The sequence below is a fragment of the Adiantum capillus-veneris genome, chromosome 12, assembly GCF_014529385.1.
Source record: "Adiantum capillus-veneris isolate H3 chromosome 12, ASM1452938v2, whole genome shotgun sequence".
In the NCBI taxonomy this organism is placed as follows: domain Eukaryota; kingdom Viridiplantae; phylum Streptophyta; class Polypodiopsida; order Polypodiales; family Pteridaceae; genus Adiantum; species Adiantum capillus-veneris.
The window spans coordinates 87,037,627-87,045,017 of NC_140942.1; the positions used below are offsets into that span (position 1 = coordinate 87,037,627).

The 7,391-nt window shown below is 43.7% G+C and overlaps 1 pseudogene; it reads left to right on the plus strand.

The window, feature by feature from the left end:
* The first annotated feature begins 6,609 nt into the window (after positions 1 to 6,609).
* On the plus strand, positions 6,610 to 6,723 carry LOC147446080 (U5 spliceosomal RNA; annotated as a pseudogene).
* Positions 6,724 to 7,391: the final 668 nt, after the last annotated feature.

Here is a 7,391-nt window from a genome sequence, read left to right on the forward strand (position 1 = left end):
CCAGAAAACGTAGAAAACGCAAAAAACAGAAATCTCCACACAACTACACCCTCATTCCCTGCCTTCCTATGATAGAGATTGCACCACAAAAAAGCGTAAAGTGCTAACCGAGCTTAGTGTAGGGCATATCCCCGGCAGTGGCGCCAAAAATGTGCGCTCCTTGCCGCACTGTCGAAGCAAGGGACTTGCCGATACACCGTGTGCGAGCCACAAACGGCTCCAAGCACAAAACAAGCCTAAACTAGCAAGCTCAAGAAAGCAAAGGGTGTGTCACTCACCGCTCTACGCTCGCCTTCGTGGTGGATTCCTCGCCGCGATGAAGAAGAAGCTACAGTCGTGCCGCGCTCAACCGCCTCGCCGCCGTCGTGCCTTCATAATGCTCGATCGCACACACACTCTCCCTCTCTCTCTCTCTCTCACACACACACACACACAAGGAGGTGAAGAAGAAGAAGATGGAGATGGAGCAAGAGCACTCTTCTATTGCACAAATGAGAGAATGAGTAAAAATTAGGTTTAGTTGGCTTTTATAGGAGCTCACCCCATTCACACTTGGGCGCCCATGCTTAACCAACTAATCCCTTGAATGTCCAAGTTAAAGTGCGCCTCTCATCGGCGATCACTCCTACCCTTTTCCTATTGGTCCGACAAGCCCGGTACCTGACTCTAAATAATACAACGTTTATAGATCATAGGGTGTCCGTGTGCCGTGAGGGTTAAGAGCCAAACATGGCAAGGTCTAGAGTAGTGAGAAGCTCTAATATTTTCTAAAATTTGGGACAAGCGTTTCTCTCACACTATGACCATCATTAATGCTTGCTTTTGAAGGTGTATCATTGTGTAAGGTGTTCATTCTTGCAGATTTGAAGGTGTAGCATTGTGTAAGTTGTGTTAGGAAATAAGACGTAGCTAAATAGATAATTGAGTAGATTACTTAATGGAGAGAGACATATTTATATACACGAGAGTAGTAGAGTGAGAGAGAGAGAGAGAGAGAGAGAGAGAGAGAGAGAGAGAGAGAGAGAGAGAGAGAGAGAGAGAGAGAGAGAGAGAGAGAGAGAGAGAGAGAGTACACACGATATACGTGGTTCACCCAATGTGGGCTACGTCCACGGGAAAGCAGCCACTCAATGGCTTTAGTACTTCAAAACAAGAAGTAGTTTACAAAGGGATTATACCCTTAATGGAGCTCCCGCCTTGCTTCACTCTCACCACCTCACACTCACCTTGTTGCATCAACTTCACACTATGAAATGTGTGTAGAAATGGCCTCCTTTTATAGGCCAAAAGGGCTGCCCTCTCTTATGAGAGACAGCCATGTGTAGCTGCCCTTGTGCGAATAAGTCCAAATTGGTCCCTCCAATCCGCCCATGTGTGGCCGCCCTTGAGAAGACAAGTCCGCTTTTGAATTCGGCCACCGGCCACCGGCCATTGACTTCCGGCCACCGGCCACTGGCCATTAACTTCCGACCACTGGCCATCGGCCATTGACTACCGGCCACCGGCCAACCGACCGGTTGTTTTCGGACCACTTTCTGGCTGCCGTCCGGCCATAATATTCCGGCGAAAAAGAAAGTCTCGGGGGCCTCCGCCCCCGAGGCCTTTGAAGTTGCCCCTGATTCTTGTCCGTGAAAATTTTGGTTTCCGGTGAGTTATTTTCCTTCACGCACGATGGCTTCTCCTCATAATGGGGGCCTTACAAATGTGCGCTTTTACCACAGAAAATTACAAGGGTAAATCAGGCTCCATACTTAACAAGTTGTTCATTCTTGCAAATTTTTAAGGGCATTTTCCAACTCAATCTTGACGTCCTTGTTGTTTTATGAATGCAGTCACATATGCTTGCATCTTGAAGAGGGGGTGTTATGCCGGATTTTGACATGGGGAAACAAATTTGTGGTGAGATTACTAGTGTGAGGCTCTTGCAAAACAAATTTGTGCCTAGTGTAAGCAGGTTCATGATAAGAGATTTAATGCTATTGAAATAAACCTCATCCTTGGCAGTGCAGTACTTAACATGTATTCTACATGTTTCTAAATCATAAAGAGTTCTTGAAAATAGCCCTATTTGGGATTGTGTCTTTTGTCATGCAAAATCACAAAATATACCCAGCAAGGGGAGGGCCAAAAAGCTAGCCTTTGTTTTGCAGAGATGAAAAGCAGGGGTTTCTTTCTAAGTTTCTAGACGAATTCTCTTGGACTAGGCTATAGAAGGATATGCTAGAAAGGGCTGGTAAAAAAGGCTTTGGCCTCTTTAATAGAGTGCAATAGAAGGGTATCTCCCCAAACATAGTCATTATTGTCATTGTGCTCATAGCCACTGTAATCACATTATTTTGATAACATTATTCTTGCATGGTCGATCTTTTTGACTCTTTGATAGAGCTTTGTTTTCTCTTCTAAACTACTTGTTTAAGACGAGACATCATGATGTAGAAATGTTTGCCTTTAAGTGTGTATTATGTAGTAGTACTAGTTTGTGACATTGTGTATCAAAAGTAGCTAAAGAAAGTGGATACATTGAAAGCCATCAGCTAGGATGTAACATTCAATGATGTAAAGAAATATGTTTCGAGCTACAAGATCTTGAACTCAATTTTCCATGTCCCAACAAGTATATTTTCAAAATTGCATTCATGATCACAAACCTTTTGATCTACTGATTTTTGTACGGTTTTGGTTTGTAAGCATATTTAAAATTTGTGAACAGTGTCAATTGTTGTTGTGACAATGAGTGTGTCTATGCCAATTTATCATTGTAAATTGTTGTTTTGCTAGATAGTTACAAATGTTTTGTTGGACCTTCAATGTCTACTGTGTGTTTGTGATGATCATTCCAAAATTGGTTGTGATATGCAAACGTTGTTGGGGGATATGTGCTCGAAAAGTGAGCCGGGTTAGCGCCAGGCTGCTAGCTTGGGAGAAGAGAGCAAGACAAGATGCCCTACACCGCAAAATTATCAAGCAACCTCTTCAAAACAGGATCAAAGTGCTAAATTAATTGATTTTTATGATGCCAAAAAAATCCAACGCACGTTAGCAAAGGCAGTGCTATTAACAACACCATCCACTTAATTAACTACAAATTAAGGATTTTAAGTTCCCGTTTACAAAATTTAGGCCAAATTATTTTAGCCTGCAATGGATCAAGATTTCCACCGGCGATGGTGTCGATGAACATAAGAATAAACAAGTCGATTTACCGCAAAAAGTTCCACTGTATAGCTAATTTTTCTTCTTTCTTCTAATTATCTCATTCACATGAATGGCTTCTGCTCTGTTAGAGAGAGAGAATAATCCCTATTAGTTGTGCTCTAACCCTTTGGATTCTGCCTTTGACTCCTTTCTTTTCTGGCCTCTTCTCTAGTAAGGCTCCAACTTGCCCTCCTGCACCTTCTCTAGCACGAAGAGCAATAGGCTCCTTGTGCAAGCCTGAGAGAGAGAGAGAGAGAGAGAGAGAGAGAGAGAGAGAGAGAGAGAGAGAGAGAGAGAGAGAGAGAGAGAGAGAGAGAGAGAGAGAGAGAGAGAGAGAGAGAGAGAGAGAGAGAGAGAGAGAGAGAGAGAGAGAGGAGAGAGAGAGAGAGAGAGAGAGAGAGCACGCTTCTTGTGAAAGCTCGAGAGAGAGAGAGAGAACACACCTCCTTGCCCCTTCCTCTTCTGAGCTCACAACCCTTGCTCGTCTCTTCCCTTTGTCGAGGCTTTGCTTTGCTCTAGCAAGAGAGAGAGAACGCTCCCTTCTTGTGCAAGCTCTAGAGAGAACACTTTCTTTCTTAGCTGGAAGGAGAGAGCACCCTTCTTCTCCAAGACCTCCAACTCCTCCTCCTTCGTTCTCTACAATAATCCTCTTTACATGCAATAAAAAAAACCTATTAATAGCTCCTCCATCCCTTAGCAACGATAGCGCCGTCGTTGCTAGGGAGGCAAAACAAAACCACCCCTATGATGTGGCAGGGCCGCGGATCCTGACAAGCATGGAATTCGCTGCAACTTGGACCAAATGGGTTCGCTCGCCCGCTAGGCCAAGCTTTTTTTGTCTCTTGGTCAAGCTCATTCGAGCATTGTATTGGCAAGTGCGAGCATTTCTTTCACCTGCTTGCGTTCGTCCTCGCTGTTGCACGCCATCTCCTTCCTTTCCTTTTCTTGCTTACACACTAAAGCTTCCATTTTATTGAACGGATGGCCATTGAACCTCTTTGTTGGGTGGGCGGCCTTTGGCTTAGTGGGCGGCCATACTGCCTCTTTATTTGGTGGGCGGATCAAGCAAGACATGCTTTCATAAAGGCACCACATTTGGCCAAAGCATTGGAAGCACTTTATCTTTCCCTAGCAGTCCTTGACTAACAATATCATCGTGAATGTTGATGTCCATTTAATCTTGCATGGTGCCTCTTGCCTTCAAGATGCAAGCGTACATGATTGCATTTGGAGAGTTGTCCTGTCTTTGCATTTGTTTGAAAATAGCCAGCTTCCTAACCGTGCCCCTGTTGGGTTTATCCCACAATCATTGCATTCCAAGAGACGACATTCTGAACATGATACTCCTCAAGCACTTACTACTCCCACATTTCAAAACCTGGATGAAGCTCAAAATTTCCCAGATAGCACTCCGACCGGGCCGACCTGACTGGTACAGAACCGGCCCCGGTTAATCTTTAATAGCCAATAACTTGGCAACCGTAACTCCGATCACTGATCTAAAAAGACCGACGCGCTCCACAAAGTGAGCACTTCAAGACCATCCCCTCAGCTGCACTTGCCCAATCCGGTACGGATCTGCAATTGACTTAAACTTCAAACTCCAATCGCCAAGCCATAAAGACATGCCGATAAAGCACTTCAAGCACTATAGTTTTAGATCATAATATCCCATTTGTGCTTACTTCAAGCATAGTGCTTTTTAGCATCATTAAGGCATGTGTTGGCTCTTTTTGCCGCATTTGACATACATTAATCATTAAACTTGGCCTGTTAACAAGCCTTGATCACTGCTCACTATATGTGTAGGCTTCAAAGAAGCTTAGCTTGCATTTCTTGGCTCTTTTTCCCATCCTGGAAGCGGAGCTGCACGACATCCACCCCCTCTGAACCTGCATAGCCTTTGATCTGTGCCAGCTGTACTTCAATCTCCACTTGCTATAGGCACGTTAAGCTCTTTGTCATCATCAAACTCACGCAACTGGTAAACATATGAAAAATAAAGTAAGGTTTACACCCTATCATCAATGTTCTAACTTAATTATTAGGTAGCTTCCCATCAAAACATCTTTGAACCATATCTGCCATCTCCAAAGCATTCAAATATGGAAAACCTATTTAATGAACCTCGCCAGACTCAAGTGCTCCAGTTAATGATGCACACGGCTTGACCATTAAGCTCATTTAAGGGAACCCTGGCAAGCTCAAGTATGCCTTACTCTGTTTGCACACGGAATGGATTGTAAGTCCTTTACCTCAAGTTTTGGTAGCAGAACCAGCTTAAAATATGTGAAGCTACTTCATCAATTGTCCAAAGAAGTTTGATCGTACTTGTCCTCGAATATCTGTGTTTGGTTGGTAGACCTGGACTCTGGTCTTGATAGATTTTCTAATGCTCATAACCTACTTGTAAAATAGCTTCTTTGAAGTATTCCTAGTCGTTGTTGTAGGATTTGGTAAACTCTTGAATCTGATCTTTCAAATCTGAACTCACTAACTGCTCAAAAGATCTGACCATTAACTTGTCAGGTATGCCTCTTAACTTGGTTTCCAGCTCATACTCGCCTCTCCTCGTATACTGCATCTAAAGCTGCATCCAAAGCTTCAGCCATTGATTTTTCTTCTTTACGGTCTCCATTTCAAGCAGAGATCCTTGAACCAATTGAAGCATCTTTGACAAATTTGGAACCGTTGACTTATCATCAAAACCGTTTGCACTTCACTGTGCAATCATCTTCATCATCTGCTCTAGATTCTCCATCTTTACCTCCCACCCCAGCTCATTTTGCGTCGGGTTCACTAGGTGTTGGGGGATATGTGCTTGAAAAGTGAGCCCTTTGGTACCATGCTTACAATGGACCATTGTTTGCATGCCGACTGGTTCTGTACTTACAAATCTTGAAGATGGTTGGCACATACTGGAGGATGTGCAGGTTCAAAGGTGGTGGATGTCATGCTATCGTACGTCTAAATGGAGAATTTCATGCAGGAGTCACATATTCAGTGTTTTTATGAGTGCTCGGATTATGGTTGGGAGCATAGCATTTTTTCACGATGGAAAGCTTGCAATGGCCGTCATGTGGTGTGGGAATGGTTTTTTATATCGTAACTTGGAATCTGAAGTCGTCAATGTCAAAAGTTTTTGGAGTGAAGATTATGCTATGGGCTTTGACCTCGACTGATGGTATCACTTATGCCGATGCAAGAGCGGTTGAATCACTCATGAATGATAAGGTTGTGCTTGGCAAAGGTTTGGTCAATATTTGTGATGAATGACATGTGCTTAAAGAGCTAAGCTAGATCAAGGCTATGGTGGTGATCTAAATACTTTTTTGTTTGGACTAGTGGTGCTTACCAATGATTTGGTAGATATGTGTGTCGAGTATTGTACTTGTGATGCTTAGTCGGTGTGCAACGTGCGGGTTGAGCACATACCAAACTATTCCATCACCTTTTACTAAAGAATACCGTGTGCTCGGCCCATTTGAAGCACCAAACTATTCCATCACCTTTTACTAAAGAATACGGTGTGCTGACCCGGCTCAACTGGCAAACAATATTCCCTTGACACCACTTAGCAAGGTGATTCTGCGGTTAGTGGAGAATAGGTTGAGGTTGTCAGCTCTCTTTTTGTCTCTTGGGGTTAACCTTAAAAGTTTTGACTTCAACCAATCATAGGCCTCCAAGATCGAAGGGAAAACTCAAAAACTTTTCATCAATCAAGTAGTTCCATCCAATAAAGCATAAGCATGATCCCCACTGCAAAGTTTTTAGATCTCTTGCATAAACATTTATGCATGATGAATCACCACGAGGGTCATATGGTCTATATATCAACTGCCCTAAGCTGTTCTCATAAACTTGTCCTCCTGGATCAAATGTCTTAAGAAGATATTGCCCAAGCACTAGAGCCGCATAAAATCCACATGAGTTTACATTATCGGTCTCATTTGACATCAAATGTCAGGCCAAGGGCAGGGCCAAGGGCCAGGACGGACATGCGGTCAAGGGGCGCTATATTTAGGGGCTAGGAGTCTATATATGGCACGGTTGGGTGGAGAGTTGCATGGTCCAGTCCCTGTGGTCTTACATTATATTTAGGGGCTAGGAGTCTATATATGGCACGGTTGGGTGGAGAGTTGCATAGTCCAGTCCCCTGCGGTCTTACATTGGTATCAGAGCTCAGGAGGCATGGA